Source organism: Osmerus eperlanus, chromosome 1 (genome assembly GCF_963692335.1).
Source record: "Osmerus eperlanus chromosome 1, fOsmEpe2.1, whole genome shotgun sequence".
Taxonomy (NCBI): domain Eukaryota; kingdom Metazoa; phylum Chordata; class Actinopteri; order Osmeriformes; family Osmeridae; genus Osmerus; species Osmerus eperlanus.
The window spans coordinates 10,022,684-10,042,654 of NC_085018.1; the positions used below are offsets into that span (position 1 = coordinate 10,022,684).

Below are 19,971 nucleotides of genomic sequence, written 5' to 3' on the forward strand. Positions count from 1 at the left end.
AGAAAACAAGGAAATAAACAAACAAAAAAATACCTGGGTAACAGAGCTTGAGTACAGTACTGTTCATTGTGGGTCAGCATCCTATCTCTGACCAGGGTCAGGCCAGAGATTTTCCTCAACTTCACAGGCAATATTTTCTCTAGCCAAACAGCAGGGAAAATGCCCCTGAATGCCTGAGCCATCGCCCACAAGCTTCTTCCATGGCTTGGAGAAAGTTGTTCTGTCATAGGGATTTCTGTCATATTGTGGCATGGATCTCATTTGAGATTGTTGTTCTTCTTCCTCTTCCTCTGCCTCTTCCTCTCCCTTGTCCACCTCCTCTCATTTGGACAATTCTTCCTTTTCTTCTGATATTTGCATCCATGATTTCAAAGTACAGATGAGCTTACCTTTGTATTCATTCCAAACCCCTGATTGCTTGTTGAGTATATTTGCTTGTTAGTGCTTACACATGGATAATTGGTTGTTAAGGGTGTTTGAATTGCTCTGTTTTGGGTTTACTTATCAAATGGCAGTGTTTTCTGAATGACATAATGGTGATAATTGTGTCTTAAAGTAAGAGGTGTGTTTAGACTTTTGCAAAGAAGTGTGAATGAACCTGAGAAATGTGTCAAAAAGGGTAAATTGTGTATAAAGATTGGGGTACATGGTCTTTCTGCTAGGATTTGGCAAAATGGTTTTGTGGGGATGGCTTACACATACCATTTTTGTGTGTAGGAAGGGACCGGGAAACTCGCTGATGCCTGCATGAAGACTGGTTTCCGGTTGGCGACCAGGTCCAGTGTTGGCAAACCGACGACCAGGCAGGTGCTGACAGCTCAAACCCCCCACACCACAGGGGATGTGTGGAGGGGGGACAGAGAAAAGAGAGCAGGGATTAGAGAATGCCAGGAGCAGCTAACAGTTACAGTCATATTAGAATGCAATCCCCACCGGTCAAATGTGGACTAGTGCCGCAATTTAGCAGAGCAAAAAAAGGGTATTTGATGCAGCCCTAGACAATAAGACAGCGCCAGCCCCCCTCGGTTGGAACATGAAATCTGTTCCTGGGGAAAGAACTCTAAAATAAGTTATATTTATAGAATAAGGGTGAGAATGCCCCCTCCCCCTTTGTCACCAGTGGCGACTGGTCATTGACAACAGGTGGGGCAGTGCCCCACCTGTTGTCAACAGAAAGAACTGCAACAAAATTATGTTCTTTTTTATTTCTCGAAGATTACTTAGTATAATTTCTTATCTATGAATATAGCATCTTCCTAAATTGCATATCATTCATTTGTGTTATTATTTTATTTCATGTTCATTGGTCCCTGCCTTGCTGCTTCAGACTGCGTTCTGCCGATTTGAGTTCGCAGTAGTCGGCCATAGGCTAATCTGGAAGGTTGGGCTCTGGTGGGGCTAGCCCCTCTCTCACAATGCCACGTACATTGGACGTGGGAAAGTATTAATACGCATGCTCAGAATGTAATGTAATGTGGATCACACAAATTTGATGCCAAGTGGGGCAGGCAGACTGTAGCCCCACCACAGCGTCATTTTGTATTTCAGACCTGATTGGCTGTCTGTCTGTCTAGCGCCAACATTAGTCGGCAAGAAGAGCGAGGAGGGTAGATTGTCTTAGCTAGCTTGTTAGCTTCACAAACTCCAGATAAGTTGAGAAAATGAATAAAGTGGATTTCATACTCGAGCACCAGTTATACCCTTGTATATACCCGATAAACCCTTAATTTGGAGGAGAAAGTTGAAGTAAAGCGACTTGGTGGTGCCCATTAGCCACAATATTGTCATCGCTCAAACTGCTGGTAAAAGTAACCGCAGGTTTAACGTGGAGTGGTTTTTGAAAAAACCTGGCTAACGGTTAGCATACAAAATAAAGCACCTTTTTCTTCAAGTGAGCTCTCAGCCTTGGTGAGTGAAAGCATGTTTTATCGTCCTGCCTTTGTGGTGCTGGTCCGTGCATTGGTAATATTTCTGAGCTGGATCAATAGATATAGATAATGACGAGTGTCAGTGTGTCCATGCTTATCTATTAAGGTTGTTGTCAAAGGATCGATCTTTATCCCTAAAAAGTTGTCTTTCCGCTTCGTTGTGGCCTTAACTGGTGTTGAGCACATTGCTGTTCGCGCATGGCTCTGTAGGCACATTGGTTCTGAGCTTGGTTGCATTTCTAATTTAGGTTTGTAAATATGACAGTGGTAATTGTACATGTGTGTGAGAGAGAAGGAGAGCAATTACACAAGAAGGTCTCTCTCTCTCCAGTTTGTGTACTTCAACACCTGGTAGAAGCGTCTTGCTTCTACCAGGTGTTGAAACACTTGAAACGTCTTTAAAAGTGTTTTGTGGAGCCACGCTGTTTGTTGATGTGTTAAATAAACACATCAGTAGCAAGAGGGAGTTTTGTAGCTCTACTGGTATGTATCCTATATTTTGAAATGGCTCTTGCCCCACCAATTTTTTACATATAAAAACGCCACTGGTTGTTACCAACTAGTAACGGTAACACAGTATCAGAAATAGGGCTGTACAAAAGGCCGTCTATCAGCCGTGATTGTTAGAGTGCATGTTGGAGAATAGCACGGACACGTGCTTCACACCACGAGGGGGCACGCGCGCCACTGTGCGTCCTTGAGAACTGTAAGTCATATAACTTATGTTCATTTCAGCCTGTTATTGTATTAGTCTATAGTTCTTGCAAATTTAAATTAAGTTAACTGGTGATTTTCGTTGTTTGTATTCTTCACCTGCTAGCTAAATTGCACGTGACTGTTGATTCGATAGCGATTGCTGAACGCCCTTGCTCACGTTTGTATTTTAGGTGCATTATTATGCTGAAGTAGTTACACTGCATTAAAATAATGTAATTAATAGTGGGTTTATTGTTATTACAGTTTTTTTCTCAATTGCTAAAACACCCAGTGGCTGAACAAAGTTCTCAGTTGCCTGAACTCATGTAGCTAATTGTGCCTGTCTGTTGTCAATACCTTAAACCATTTCACATGGTAAAACACAATTTGCATATCTCACTTAGAATTGTCAGCAAAACTCTAAACACATTCTCATTTTTAAAACACATTCTGCACTCTAATGCACATGTCATCCACTGGTAAACACAAATGGCAACAATCAAATAGAAATAGAGAAAACATGTCATTGACTAAACACAACCACTCAAAATTAATTTCACTTGTTTCAAATGATGTGACACAACCAATATAAGCCAGTTCAGAGAGAAAACAGGTTGTTGAAGGTGGGAAAATATTGCTTGTGATGTCGACAAAGTGCTCTGGCCTAACCCAGCCCAAAGACAAGAAGAAGCACATTGATCACGTTTACTTCTTTGATTTTTGTCCCTTTTAGTATTGTATACTGTAGTAGCCTACAGTGCATTGTAGGCTGTATACTGTACAATGAACAAATTGTATGGTCCTGAACATTGTGCTTTCCATTTGTTACAGTAACAGTACTGACTGCTCAATAAATTTTGACTGGTTGCAGGTTCATATCAACAAAGAACAAGAGTGAGTTGTGAGTAGTGAGATGCAGTGTACAGTACTGTATAGGGTTACAAGGAGGAGAAAAAACAAAGAGCAAATCATGGGAGTCAGGTGGCTGAGCGGTTAGGGAAGCGGACTAGTAATCTGAAGGTTGCCAGTTCGATTCCCGGCCGTGCCAAATGATGTTGTGTCCTTGGGCAAGGCACATCACCCTACTTGCCTCGGGGAGAATGTCCCTGTACTTACTGTAAGTCGCTCTGGATAAGAGCGTCTGCTAAATGACTAAATGTAAATCAGAGTAGTAATTTCTGATCAATTTTGAGCTACTATGGTAAAAACATGTTTTTGTGACGGATAAATATGAAATTTGTTTTGAGATTACGTAAAAATGTCTAATCTATTTTTTGGTGTATTGTTTACTGACTGCTTGATAGTGTATATAATTTTGATCACTTTGTTTATGATTTGAGAGCAGTGTTTGATTTTGATCTGTTTTGAGGCGAAAGTTTCATTTTGCAAGAGGATTCAGGAGGTTTTGTAAATAGTGCTTGAAGATGAGGTTTTGTGTTTACAGTTTTGAGAAAGTGGGTGACTTGTTTCAAGAAATGTGTTTTAGCAATTGTGAAAAACTGTATTTGCAAAATATAGTGAACTTCGTTGCGGGGGGTTGTTGTTCGGACAGACCTGCCCCCACGGGTAAAAAAAAATCCTTAATAATTGAATGCACAACTTTCATGCAATCAACTCTGACGGCGTACATTCCCTCAACATCTGCTGGGCCAGATGACAGAGAGCAGCACAGAATTAAAACAAGGTTTGTCTGGCAGCAGACACTTTCTGAAAAAACTTTGAATAGGGATTATTTATAATTAGTTAAAGCTACAGTAAATACAATAAAAGAACATCTTCATTCTATAGGGAGAGATAATGCTCTGAAAGTGGACAGTGCAGGGCCAGTGACAAAACACCTGCTCTGGGAATTGAGCCGTTAACAATTGCCAGTTAAAGGGAAAGGAGAAATGAAAAGTGAGGCTTTTATCAAACAAGGTTTTTCAAATTGGAAGAATGCTACGGAAAGATTTAGAAAACATGAGGCCAGTTCATGTCATAGAGAAGCCACAGTCAAGTTGCTACACTATACAAATAATTTATCAGTAGCAAGTCAACTTCAGTCTGCAAAACAGAGAAGACCAGGCACATGCAAGGGAAGCCTATCAAAGTAATGGAGACTATGCAACTTCTGGCAGAGCAGGGCTAGCCTTTCAGGCATAGTGCTGGTGAACAAAGCCTTTTCTTTAAATTGTTGGAAGTACGAGGAAGAGACAATGCAGTCCTGGCATCTTGGATGCAGAGATGTGAAAATGTATTGCTCTCATGAGATTCAGAATGAAATCCTCAACATAATGGCTCCTGAAGTGTCAAGGGAACTGTCATCTGAAAGTAGGGAAAACAGATGGTTTAATCCACATGTGTCAAACTCAAGGCCTGCAGGCCTGATCAGGACCAACAAGCCATTTAATCTGGCCCGCCACCTCCTCACAATGTTGCAAAAAGTTCCATTGATTTGATTACAACGGTGTAATTTCATTTGGCCCGCCTAATTTTCCCTCGGGATTACTAAAGTACCCATCTATCTATCAGAGCTTGTCTGCCTCGGCCGCGTATGTCGAACGCACCACAAATGCTGCAAGTCCCACAATGCACTGTCCCCGCGTTGGTAGCATACGTCAATTTACGCGGGCAAGCGCTCGCTGTCTGCAGCCTCATCACCTGAGATCAAGTTTAGCTTGAAACCTGTCCATCATTCAACAGCAAAAAAAAATGGCCGAACAACAGGTGGACCGCGAAAACAGGGGTTTCCAAGAGAGGTGGGAGGCAGAATATATGTTTATGGAGGTAAAGGGGAAACCTGTGAGTCTTGTGTGCAGAGCCGAGGTGGCTGTCATGAAAGAGTATAATTTAAGGCGGCACTATGAGACCAAACACCAAGACAAATACAAACATCTGGACATGACACAGAAGCACCAGAAGGTAAAGGAGTTAAAAAGAAGTCTGCTGTCACAGCAGACTATGTTTGTAAATGCCAAATCTAAAAGTGAGGCTGCTGTGAAGTCAAGCTATATTGTGGCAGCGGAGATAGCTAAAGCAGCCTTTTAGACCCTTTAGCGAGGGAGAATTTGTCAAGGACTGCATGGATAAAGTTGTGACATCGTGTGCCCTGAAAAAAGGCAAGCATTTTTAAATGTGAGCCTTAGCAGGAACACTGTTACTGATCGTGTTTGTGACCTTGCCACCAATCTAAAACAACAGCTGATGGGAAAGGGAAAATATTTTGTTGCATACTCCCTTGCTGTGAGAGCAGCGATACATCTGATACTGCCCAGCTGTCAATATTTATCCGTGGAGTGGACTCGACTCTGTGCGTTACAGAGGAACTTTTGGGATTGAAATCCATGCATGGCACAACTACGGGGAAATATTTCAAGGGTTAACATTATTGATAAGGGACATTCCAAAGTGGTTGAAGAAAATCAGCACTATATGAAGGCTGTGGTGGAGAGTGCGCTACACGGCATGTCAAGGCATTGCTCAGCATGGATGAGCACTCAGGGAACAGGGAAAACTTTGTCGAACTCCTCAATGTCATCAGCAATGTCATCAGCATGTTTGACCAAACTGTTGCTAAGAAGATAACTGAAAATCCGTCAAATGCTAAATATACTCACCATGAAATGCAAAATGAGATCATCGCTAATATGGCTGATATGGTAAGAAAGCAGATCAGTGATGAATTGGGTGATGCTGGTTATTTTGCCTTAATTGTAGATGACAGTAAAGACATAAGCAAAAAAACAACAGATTTCGATAGTAGTTCGCTACCTGCATGCCGGGAATGTTATGGAGGAGTTTTTAAACTTTATGCCAGCTGATGGATTGGATGCGGATTCACTTCTACAGTGTATTAAAATAACTTTGTCATTGCAACATTGATGTGCAATGATGGAGCTGCGGTGATGTCGTGGTGTAACAACGGGGTGCAGGAAAAGTTCAGAAAAGAGGTGCCTCATGCATTATAGTATGTGCAGCTCCCCCTGTCAATGATCTAGCACCCCCTCAGCACCTGCATTAACAATTCTCTGGCACCGCCCCTGGTCATAATAGTCATTAGATAAGTGCTTCAAGCAATATCCAATATTTTACAGTATTGATGGAAGATTACCTTAGAATCCTGGTTGACAAAGGATGTGGGAGGCAAAGGGTGGAGGTAGCCTGAGATCAGGGATCTCCAGTGGGGCAGAACATGTCTGGTGTTCTGCCGTGCAAAGGCAAAAGACTGTGACGTCCTCCTGGCCGTTAAGTGGCTACACCTGGACCCGGCGGGCTTTTCTCCTTTAAGAGGACGCCGGGAGAGGGAGGAGACCATTATGTTTGTCCGCAGCACATTTTTGTTAATACACCTTCCAACACTGCTCACTATTATGGGACACTCATCCACACATACACCACTGATTTACTGACTTACATACCTTACTTTTGTTAAGTTAGATTGATATTCTTTAATAAACTACCACAGTATTAGTCCTCGCGCATGTGTTCCCCTTTGTCTGTCTCAACCCCCCGAGCCAGGTTCGTGACAAGACCGTAACTTCAATTTTGTCGAAAATTTGTCCTTTTCGGAACATTTAAGGTCTTTTCATTTGTGGAGAATGCCTCATTCCGTGAGATGATTGAAGGAATTAGTGGGGGTAGGACACACATGCAGAAAAACACTGATGCTGCGCATTGAAAAGGGATCTCAAAATATGAAGGAGGCATTTACTGAAACTCTTCAGGATGTGCACAACAGCAGATATATGGACGGCTCATCATAGGAGTATCATGGGAATCACGTGTCACTGGATTGAGCCAGAGACATTAGATTGAAAGTCTGATGCCTTGGCATGTGAAAGGATAAGGGGCCACCACACCTATGATGTCATTGCTGCCAACATTAGTCAGATTCATGCAGAATTCCAGATCCAAGGCAAAGTCAGCGCCACAGTCACTGACAATGGTAGCAATTTTGTTAAGGCATTCAATGAATATGGAGGGTGTGAAATGGATGATGGGATGGATAGCACAGATGATGTGCAGTTTGCTGATGTCTCTGCAGTTCTTCAGGAGGAGCAAGAGGAAGAGGAGTTAAACTTTTTTTTGCCACCTCACCATTGATGTGCCGCGCATACTTTGAATCTTGTTGCAACAAAGTTGCCTCACAGGGTGTTTCTCGAAAATGATACAGAAGTGCAATGTCAAAATGTGCTGCAATCTGGAATAAGGCTCATTTCTCATCAGGTGCTGCTGACGCAATTGAGGAAATTGCCCAAATGAGATGTTTGGTACCTTCAGTGACTAGGTGGAGCTCAGAGTATCATGCAATCGAGAAGTTAATGAATCTCACTGAGAGTCAGTTTAAGGGAATCTGTGACCAGCTTAAAGTGGCCAAACTGCATTCTCAAGAGACAATGTTTCTAAAAGAGTACACAGCCATTCTGAAACCTCTTGCCTACTCAATCAACCTGCTCCAGGGAGAAAAGAACAAGATAACTCCACAAGGCTGTCCTGCTCCCTGGAACTGAGACCTGCGATGGCATCCTCATTATGGGGGGCAAATGGATTCTGTATCCAGATGTGTTGCTCGCTGAGCACAGGGAAGTATTCCCGGAGCTGCCTCCTCAGAGTTTGCAGGTGCTCTCTGATGGCACCTGCCACGGAGGTCGGGATCTGCCTCTCCTCTTTATTGAGAAATTCACACAGATTGTCAAAGGACTCATAGTTGTTCTGAACTACTCTTCTGTTCCACAACTCGAGCTTCCTTATTGTGGCTTCTATCTTACTGTGGACATGAAACATGGTCACTGCTTTTCCATGAAGGGATAGAGTCCATTTAAGTATCCGAAAATATCGGCCAAATATGCCAACTTACAAAGCCACTTGAAGTCACAGAAATTAATCTGACAGTTCAAACCTTCGTCACGCAGTTCAAAAAGTCGGGTGAGAACCTTACCATGTGAAAGCCACCGGACTTCAGTGTGCAGGAGAAGCTGCCGGTGGGCGCTTCCCATCTCCGCGTATAATATGGCAAACAGGCGTGATTGCAGTGGACGACTTTTGATGAAATTTACTGTTCTCACTGCTTCATCCAAAACCGCCGTTAATTCCGCAGGCATCGTCTTTGTTGCCAGTGCCTCTCTGTCGATGCTGCAGTGGACAGCTGTAACTGGTGGAGCCACGTCTTTGACCCTTTCCACAACTCCAGTGAGTCTCCCCACCATGGCCCGAGCTCCGTCAGTGCTTAGTCCCACACACTTTGTCCAATCTATTTCATTGGAAACCATGAATCCATTCAGAGTTTCAAAAATGGTTTCCGCTGTAGTATGTGAGGGTAAAGGTTTGCAAAACAGAACATCTTCATGTATTTCTCCATCATGTTCATATCGTGGGGCGTCAGGTGGCTGAGCGGTGAGGGAAGCGGGCTAGTAATCTGAAGGTTGCCAGTTCGATTCCCGGCCGTGCCAAATTACGTTGTGTCCTTGGGCAAGGCACTTCACCCTACTTGCCTCGGGGAGAATGTCCCTGTACTTACTGTAAGTCGCTCTGGATAAGAGCGTCTGCTAAATGACTAAATGTAATGTAAATATCTGACAAAAGCAAGCAAATTTGCCAAGCTTGAAATGTCTGTCGATTCATCAATCTGGAGAGCATAGAAACGGCTTGCTCGTATTCTGCTCACTAGCTGCTTCAACACATCTTCAGCCATATCATCAATATGGCGCTTTACTGTGTTATCAGACAAAGAAATCAAATTAAGTTGTTTAGTTGCTTAGTTGCTAATTAAGTTGCTTTCTCACCAATCATGACTCCAACCATCTCTTTGGCAGTAAAATCAAATCCTCCCCAATGGTGTGTGGCTTCCCGGTTTTGGCGATCAGCTTTACTATTCGGTAGGACACCTCAACTGCCTTGGCGTTTTCACTCCCAGTGACACACGTGGATTCAATTGCTTTTCTACGGCTCAGATACTCTTTCAGCTTGTTTTCGAAAAATTCTCGAGGCATGGATGAATACTGTCCATGTTTGGTTTCTAGATTGGGGCGCAGCTTGCATGGTTTCAGTGCCTCGTTTGCTAGCACCTCCGAGCATAGCACACAGACGGGCAAGGGATTTTCTGGTCCCAAACTTGTGAATCCCAGCGATAGGTACTCACTTGAGTACTTTCTAAGAGTCCTTCTTTTAGTTTTCAGGGATTCATTTTCTGAGGACTCGCTTGTTGCGTTTGATTTCCTTTATGACCTAATAACCACCGCTCCATTGTTCGATTTTTGAGGTAGCCTATTCCGTCAAGTAAGATTTCCCGCCATTGACGAGATACAAGACACGTCACAGATCAAAAATAGGTCAGATAAATTAAGAATAACACGTAATTTAAATCATAAATATTTTATATTAATTTCAAACTTTTCAAAATTGAAATTGAAAACGTTTTATTTATTTATTTATTGTAAATGACCTCTCGCGGCTCCCATATGCGATCAGAATACACACATGCATTGGAAACAACAAATAGATGGCTTTCCATCAATAAGTAATCGTAATCATATGCCATGAATGGTAATTTTCGTGTCATGAAGACTAGTCAGTGCCAGCCTGTGACAGCTTCACACTGACATTGCAGGAGTAGGAAGTGCGAGTGGGTAAGGCTCAGCCACATGACACACCCCTAAATAACCTAATCACACACAAGCTCAGAAGTACCAAATAGGGCTGAACGATTTTGGAAAATAATTTTAAAACCATGTGGTCCCAAGTGCAGGAGACAATGTTATATGCAGGGTTGGGGGGATTACTTAAAAAATGTAATCATATACAATTACAGATGACCTGTTAAAAATTGTAATCAGTAACCTAATCCAAGTATCACAATATTTAAGTAATGAAACCTGATTACATTCCGTTACTTTGGATTACTTCAATGCACAGGCAGAGCGGATACCATGGGAGATTGCCTATAGTGTTAGATTTATCGCTTCAAATTGAAATTGGAGACGATATTATGTGTAAAGACAAGTTTCTTAATATGTGTTGTCAATATTATCAATTAAAAGTCGAAACGTTTTACTTACGAAGAATTTGTTTGTGGGAGTGACCTGAATTATTTCAGGAAAGAATTACGTGTCCAGTTTGGCCGTTTGTGACAGGCAGCTATGACAGTAGTAGCACTGTTTAGCCTTGATTTTAGCAGATTTCTGTGAAACTTGGAAAAACATGAAGTCTAGCTAGATTATGTACACTTTAAGATAAATGTAAATGCCTTGTTTGGACAATTTGGTCGATTGTGGAAGAAAGTCGAATGTTTTTTAGTTTATGAAGAGGAGTATCCAGCCATAGCGCTAGCTAGCTACTTTAGGAGGAGGGGAATTCCGTTTTTTCAAAATGTTCCACTAATCACTATAATGGTCATAACTTTGAATCAAAATATGATATTTTAATTTGTCTTCTGTTCTACATTGCCCACAGAAATGTGTATTTTATATGTGTAATCCTGTTTGTAATCCAAATTTTTCCTAAAAGTATCTGTAATCTGATTACGTCTTTTTTTTGTAACTGTACCGGAAATCTGGGGCATGCCTCACTCAGAGAAACGTTTATTCATGTTTTACAGTATAACCCAGGTACCAACCGCAAAAGTGTTGAAATGATGGAAAATCCAGTCGGCAGGGCAGGTCTTTTCATCTAAAGGAAGTCTGCAAACACTTCTTTCTTGCCACTTTAGGATACCACCCAGCCAATGACAGCCTGGTCCTTTCAGTGATGGATAAAAAGAGTACAAATCTTCTTGCTCCTCCGGAGGACCAGAGGGAGACATGAACCAGCCAATAAGATGGACCAAAAGCCGTTGCATGACCATATATCGAGTCCTTTCACCCAACTGTCAGCCACTACCGGAGGGAACACGCCCCATGCCCGCCGCTACCTCCCCAGCGACATTAGTGTCAAACTAATGCATGCCGACTATAAAGGCAACAACTACACCATCGAAAGGATGTAAAGGCTATAAAGTCTAAAATAGTAGCTTTACTAAACTTGAAAAGGAGTGTGAGACTTGTCTATTGCAGGAACAGCATGCGAAGGCTGACTAACAGGGATAGACTGCAGCGACCTGCTCGCAATATGAAAATTGGCTAAAACATTCAAATTCAGCAACAGAGCAGGCTACACAACAGGTCAGATGCAGACCCTGTGGACCCAATCTAGTTTTGTAAACATTTGTTTAAAATTGTAACGTGGGTGAATGGTAATGTTTCCTTTTTACTGTCAATGTAGAACGTGGAGTCAGCCAATCAGCTTCCAGGATGGAAACAACTTGTTTTGATCTACTATTTTTTTGATTTGATGACAACTACCTAAGAGGTAACTTGGCTGTTGATTAATTCGCAATCTGCACCAACAGTGAAGTCATCGATACAACAGGTAGGCGATATTTAGCCATCACATCCTTTGAGAACAAATTAGCTACCTAACATTAGATAGCAGATAGGAAGCTACCTTTTTAATTAAGCAATTTCACACTCGAAGTACTATTATTGATTATTGACTGTTTAACATGTGGTTATGATGTGTACACGTATGTAGGCTGCCATGTTTTATCTTTGATTTGATTAGCTGGTCATAGCGAGTGACAGGTGGGAGGAGTCAAATGTACAGTAGCCTACCATCTTCCCGCCTGTGTCCCTTAACATTTTGGGAGGTGTGCCAACTTTTTTACATATCCATCCCTTTATTACCTATCACTATCATTTAACTTCATTACCAACTATTACAATGGCCGTATGGATCATCGGAAGTTCGTTGGTGCACTGGTTGGAGCGCCACCTGACTGCCACACGGCCAGCAGGGTTCACCCGAACCCTTGGGCTGGACGGCCAGGTCCGCTGGATGGGCCGGAGCAGGATGCGGTGGGAGCAGCTTCCGCCGGTTCTTCGCAAGACGTTGGGTCCGGCACCTGCTGTGATGGTCATCCATCTCGGGGGGAACAACCTAGGATCGCAGTCGGGGTGTAGTCTTTTGCACAGCATCAGGGGAGACCTCGACTGCATCCACAGGATGTTCCCCGACACCATGGTTCTCTTCTCGGACATCATCCAGTGTAGAGTGTACCGGAGCCAGGCGAGAACAGTGCCTATGACATTGAGCGCGCAAGGCGCTTGGTGAACACCGGACTGGCCGGCTTCATGGGCAGGGTTGGCGTCTCCACCGGCAGCATCCGCCACGATCAGGACCATTTTAGAAGGGACGGGGTTCACCTGAACCATATGGGGAAGGAGTTGTTCCACGGGAATGTTCTGGTCGGCCCGAGGAGCATCAAGTAGGCTAATGCTTGCGAAATAACACAAAGGTTCTTTTCAAAGCCACCCAAATACCCATAAAATCACCAATATAAACCTGCACTGATGCGCAGAGCAAAACAGTCCCGTACAGTGTTGCCAATTTAGCGACTTTCACGCTAGATCTGGTGACTTTCCAAACCCTCCTGGCGACTTTTATTGTCAAAAGCGACTAGCGACAAATCTAGCGACTTTTTCCAGTGTTGTTGGAGACTTGCTGGTGTTTTGGAGACTGACATGAAAGCACGGATCGGTTTGCAGTACTGTCCTCAGCGAGCAGCGGGTGCTGCCGTGAGCTCCTCCGCCATCCCAAACCACTCAAATGCGGTCAGTCTCACAATAGCCTTGCGCAGCAGTCCCAGCTGCAGACAGCAGCAGACCCATACACTCCGCATCCAGACTGCAAATTAACCACGCATGCGCTAAGCCACCGTTGTTCCCGCCCTGGCTTGCAGAGCAAAATAAATACTGTACATAAATATATATAAATGTAAACGTTTCTTCACTGTCACACAAATAAATAATTGATGTAGCCTAATGTGGGTATAGAAAAAGCATTAAAGTCATAAAGGCATTTGATGGCCTTTGTCATGCCAAAACACCCCAAAAAAACAATCAACAAAAGAAAATTCATTTGTAGTTCTAAACATTTAGGGTGTTTTTACTTTTTGTCTCTCCATCAATATTACTCCTCTCTCCTAGACAGCAGCCATGACAATTATGCAAATTAGGCGATTGCGTCATTTAGCGACTTTTAGGACAGCCAATACCTACTTTCCTTACTGAGGAGTTGGCAACACTGTGCCACCCGTCCCGTATAATACGGGTCCGTCCCGTATAGAACAATAAAATTCTCTGTCCCTTACTGATTCAATACGGGACGTAACATAACGCAGTTCACTTCATAAGCATTTCCAGGCACCGACCTTAACCAAGAATACTTCTTTTTTTTGTTATTGAACTTGCATTTCCCCATGTTTCTAAGTTGAGTGGCTATCAACCTGTATTACCTGTATTGCCGATGCTTTACGTCATCAAAAGCTGCGCAGTCGGCTACGCTCTGACCTAACCATAGACAACGCAGCACATAGCTTACTGTAAAAAAATATTCGACCTGGCAGAACAGATTGACTGTATTTTCGCAGTGACATGACACACACAAAAAAATATGACCCATCTAATCTGAATTTAATACAGTTTAATACTTTATAAGGCCTTATTTTTGGGGAAAGTGATTTAAGACTTTTTAAGGACCCGTGGCCACCCTGCTTTGGCCCAAGTCCGCCTGTCAAACGAAAGAGGGTTTCAAAATATAGAAGTGAGTGGCAGACGGAGAACGAGTGGGTCAGTCCCTTCATGGGAAACAAACTGTAAAGTTTGACACAGGATATTTTCTGTCACCCATGGTGGCCGGTCCGACCTGAAACAACACTCAGTAGGGGACTACCACGTCAGGGCAACGCAAGGACAGAGGATGCAGAGTGGAATCGCTCAATTTATGATACCTCAGACTTCCCCAGAGATAGATACGGTAAGTTGTGGGAAAATTTGTGTACTGTTATTAGATGATACATTGTTTAGTCATCATGTGATAATGTTAGTTAAATTCTATTTAATTTGTAAAGCTAGCCTACAAATTACAAGATTACTTAAGTATACTGGCCGAGCCAGCATAGGGCACCTGGCTGGACCTAAAGTTGTTCATTAGTAATATTTGAAAGATGGTGAGCATATGCCAGAGTCAACACTTTAAAAATAATTTATTAAATCCTTACTGAAGAAATTACAGCAACCTAACGGATAATGGGCCTGATCTTGCACCCAGCGCAATTGACTTTGTCAACGACGCAAGTATCATTCCTAGTTTGCACTCTACGCAAAGCTGACTTTTCCCTCCACAGACGCACGTCGAAATGACCTTGCGCTCCCGTGGGCGGTTCAGCGAAAAAGGAGGCGTGTTCCGGCGCAAACGTTCCCTGGTGCTATTTTGCAGTTTCCGAAAAACAATTCCGCCACTGACCAGGAAAAACGTGGTCTAAAGTCAATGGCGCATTATTCAGATGCTATTTTAAGGGCGCAAGCTTGGTCCGTGCACACTGCTGGCGAGGCCAGGGTCTTCTTTCTGCAAAGCTACGTTACATTGTTTTGATTTATGGCGTGTTACATTTCTTCAATGATTATAAAAAGATTTTCATGAGAAATCCCTGTATGTGAACATGATTTGTAACAATTGTGCCAATTTTCTCCCACGCCTGTTTAACCGAAGCTAATTTGGGTGGGTTTCTTCTCCCATCAGAATCAGAATTCGGTTTATTCGCCATGTAGCCTATGTTACACAAACACGGAATTTACTGTGGCAGGAAGGTGCAAACAATAAACATATACGGGTCTTAAATTAAGTTAAAAAGTACAATAGTTAAACTAACTCCTAGAACCAAACAATTTAAAAAATAAAATATAGGGTAGGCTATATAAAAATAAGAATAAGAATTTGAATGAGCAGCATGAGCGGGCAATTTAGTGCAATGAGAAAACTGCTCTGCCTTTCCCATACAATGTCACTTGTTTATCTGTTACGGCCCTGACTAGAACGTCGGTCTCCTTGGCTGTGAACCGCTCCTGGCGTGAGCCTGGCAAATCCGCCGTTATAATAGCAATCCGCCATGGAACAAGCGCTGCTCTTAAAGGGAATGTGAGATGACGCTCTGATTGGTTTATTGCACGTTACGCCCAAACCACACCCATTAGTAATGTAGCTACTTCGGACCTACCCATTTTAGATTTGCGCCAGGCGCAAAGTCATTTATCCCACCGGCAAAATAGCAACCGAGCCGGAGTCCCGCCCACAAAGTTACTTGCGCTTTGCGGTTTGGTACTTGCGTTTCAGATCGTCAAAATAGGGGGGAATGTGTGTTGGGCACTTCGGCTCTTTTTCGTGAGCCGGCTCACTGAAAAGAGCTGGCTCTTTTGGCTCCCAAACGGCTCTTTAAAAAATTAATGTTTTAAGTATGAATTTGACTATGATACGTGTGAAAACAATTTGAATTAAATTATTAAATGAAATCATATTCTACGGTCTGTGTACTTTTGCGTTCATTCGTTATTCTATTTTTGGAAGTTGATTTTCCTAAAATCTGTAGTCACTAATTGAATGAAAAGTAGATTGTTTTTTTATATAATTTAGGATAAAAAATATATATATTGACCCCTTTCTTGTTTCTATGTATCAAATGAATATTAATTTGGATTCATATAAAAAGGGAAAATGCAATAATGAGAGAACGTCATTCAAATGAATTCCTAAGGATGGGCCACCTGGTGATGCTGTTGACCTGGAAAAACTAGGCTATGACCTGGCGGGTAATCTTTTTGAATTATCTGACGGGGTGATTTGAATGACTAGCATGGCTTCTCTTGAGGCATACGCTGATAGAATTAGTGATATGTTGAAAAGGCATGCAACTCATGCTGACATTTCACAGCACCTTACAGACATTGGTGTGGGACGTGGGTGCTCTGTCTGTGATGAATGTGCGAAGATTTTGTGATGGTCACAAACTCAAGCGGGGAATGTCTGATGCGCAGTTGGAAGTAGATGTATTGACAGCAGTTAAAATTAAAAAGTAAGAAATCTAAAATAAATGTTTTATTATTATTATTTATTTTGTATTATAGTTTTAAACATTATATAACTACAATGTATTATGAAAGCAAAATAATGCCATTTCTGTATTTTTCTTTTTCATATGAATCAGAAAACCAAACTGACACCTTTTCCAGAATTTGATTTCACTTCCAAAAATAGAATAATGAATGAACGCAAAAGTACACGGACCGGAAATGTGGAGGTGCAGGCGTATTTCTATCAGTACATGCACAGTTCAAGATGGCTGCGAGCTTCATTGTTTTTCGGGGGAGTCGGCGGCTCAGAGTCAGGGTGGAGGATCTCTCCACTGAAAAAATCTCAATGATTTTTCAGGTAATGTATATATTATAACGCAAGTTGGCCGTATAGTTTAATTGGAGTTACAGTGAGATAAACGTTACTAGCAATGTAATGCAGACCCGTTCTAGATTGCTAGCATTAAACTTTAGGTAAATTACCTTCTAGATTGCTAGCATTCAACTTTGGGTAAATTCACGATAATATTATCCATTCTGATCATGTTTTATCTCATTTAGAGCCCTGTCGTATAGACAAATGTCTAAATTAGAAAGCCACAGTGAGAAGAGACGGCCCTCTGCTGAGCCATACAGGCTAGGCTAGTTGTGGAAAAAACAATGTAGCCTAGGATGCGTCCCACGTGATGGCAGAGAGACAACATATCTAATTGGCTGAAAAGAATGAATGAGGTACTAATAAAGGAATTCTGCATTCTGAAGCCCTTGGTCTTCACTGAGTTCATCGAAGTGCCTCTTTTGCACGCCGTGCACGATTTTTGTTAAAAGAAGTGCTGGTGTCCCATGATACTGCTAGGGTTTGCGCTGCTGCCTTTATATCTTCATACTCCCCACTGAGCTTGGTCACGGCCACAGCCATGCCCCCCTGTTGTTTTTGGTTTTGCCCTGCCCTAGTGTTTCCCTGTCATCGTCTTCACCTGTGTCTCGTTCTCGTTAGCATCATTGTGTCCACCTGTCAAACACAACAAGAATAGCTTTTTGTCCTGTGTCCCATATACTGCTCGACTACAGGCTTTATTACAACACCACCACTCACATGTGAATGCCAACTGCAAGTCATTAAATCACATACAGTTCACAGTTATGGTATCAACAACAACAACACTTATAGTCACTAACATCATCCATTGACAAACCTCCTAAACAGAACCATAACACTCAACTCAAACATGCACACAACATTAATAAAACAAGGTAAATTTAACACCCACAACTATGGTTTGTGCTCTTGGAAGGCACCGTCTTCTCTCGATGTGAGGTTCCACTAGCTCGTACCCCAGCTTCTCCAGGAAAATTCTCCTTCGACTCCGTTTTCCGATGTTCCAGTCCTTGTTTATTTCACACCATTACACAAAGGCATTGTAGGCTCTCACATCAATGATGTTGAAGAAAATGACAAGCGGCCAACGGGCAGTCATGCGTCGGCAGCTGTAGGTGGCTGTGACCTTGTCCAAATTATCAACCCCTCCCTTTGTCTCATTATATTCCAGGACCATTTGTGCTTTTCGGTCTTCTCTGGTGCTCAGAACAGCATCTTTGTGCGTAGTGCTCATTAGCAGGACATTTTTCCCTTTCTTGGGGCAATAGGAGACGACAGTGGCTTTTTCAGTGAAGGCAAACATTGAAGATGTTACCTTCCTGTTCTTCATCGCAAGAAGCTCAGAGGGAAGTTCTGGCTTATTTTTCATCACTGTCCGCAACATGGTAACCTTCCTTTTTAGCAGTTCTTCACCCAGGGCATACGATGTGAACAAATTATCACATGTAATGTTATGGCCATTCAGTCCCTCGGCCATGTCTAGTACCACCCTCATGCCCTGATTTTTTTCAGGTTCTTCTCCTGGGGATTTACCTGTGTACCTGATGCATATTCCAGGCATAGCTGGACTGTGCATCACATGAGGCCCATATTTATATGCCATATTTGGCTGGTTTGCTTGGTATGTATTGTCTGAAGGGACAGCGCCCACGAAATGGAACCAGACATTCATCCACAGTGATGTGGGGGCCTGGATTGTAAAGAAAGGGTAATCGCTGTACCCACTTTTCCCATACATCCCGTATTGCTGCGAGTTTGTCACGCTCTCGTCTGCCCTGTCTTGTTTCTTTGTCATCAAAGCGTATGACACGGGAGAAAACATGGAATGTCTTCAGAGACATGGTGGCTGGAAATATTTCCCTTCCAGTGTCAGCATTCCAAAGGCTTGCTGTTGCTTCTCCTTTTGACTTGTAGACTACTTTTGACTTGTAGACCCAAAATGAGCAACCCAATGTAAGCTTGCAAGTCAGTCACATCAAAGTCTTTCCAACCGTCCCCATACACACGCCTACCCTCTAAGTTTGTAATTTTAAGTATATCCTTTTCAATTGATGGTGTTAATGAAAAGCTCAAGTGCTGATTTGATATCTTGGATATGGCTGACGGCATATCTAGTGGGCCCTGGAACCATTTTGATGACATTAGCAGCACTAAGTCTACCCTGTTGTTCAAGTGGGGAGCGGGACCATGATAACTTTCCATTTTTGGAAGGTAATGGGTCTGCTGGTGGTTGAGAGGCAACTGGAGGGTCAACACCAGGACACTCATTCTCATCTGAGGAGGATGCCTCATTATCAGGGTCCTCAATAATATAATCTGTCTCAGACACATTCTCCTCTATGTCACTGTCAAAAACCTGTGACAAAATCTCATTGACAGAAAATCTTTTCTTGGATGTCATTTTCATTTCAGAGAGAACATGGCGAGCACACAAAGACAAATGGTTTAGAATAGCTTCTGTTCACACCTTTATAATGTTTGCTCCTCCCCTTTGTTTGGTAAACCATGAGAATTTTCCCCTCCCCCTGGCACGGGAAACATCAAAGTTCTCAGGAGAATTATGTCCCATGTCATGTGAACTACTAGTGGTTCTCGCAATACTACAGATATGGTTATGTTAAGTTAGAGCCCTAAAACAGGGAAGTTTTTTTAATATTATATTGAATATGTAGAATTATAATGAACATTATATAATTATAACATGTTATAGTGACCTCAATAAAACAACAAAAATGAATGTGTGTAAAATGTTTTATATGTCCTATGTTTTATACAGCTAAAAGAGCCTGGGGTCAAATTGACCCCAAGGAACACCGATGATACAAAATGTGTAAAAGACATTGAAAAGATATCAGCAGGTTAATTTTATGTTTACAGGGTTGTCCCCATTACGTTAGGAAAAGTCATTAAATCTGAAGCAAAAAAAAAAATCAATCATGTAATTACAGACGTTAAACATTGAATGGGGTCAAATTGACCCCAAAGATAACAGGAAGTTTAAACATGAAGAAGGATTTCGGGTACATGTAACTAACGCACACCTTCCCTATCA

The 19,971-nt window shown here is 42.3% G+C and overlaps 1 pseudogene; it reads right to left on the reverse strand.

The window, feature by feature from the left end:
* Nucleotides 1-12,328: 12,328 nt before the first annotated feature.
* LOC134037683 (piggyBac transposable element-derived protein 4-like) lies at nucleotides 12,329-19,320 on the reverse strand (annotated as a pseudogene).
* Between the last annotated feature and the right edge of the window lie 651 nt (nucleotides 19,321-19,971).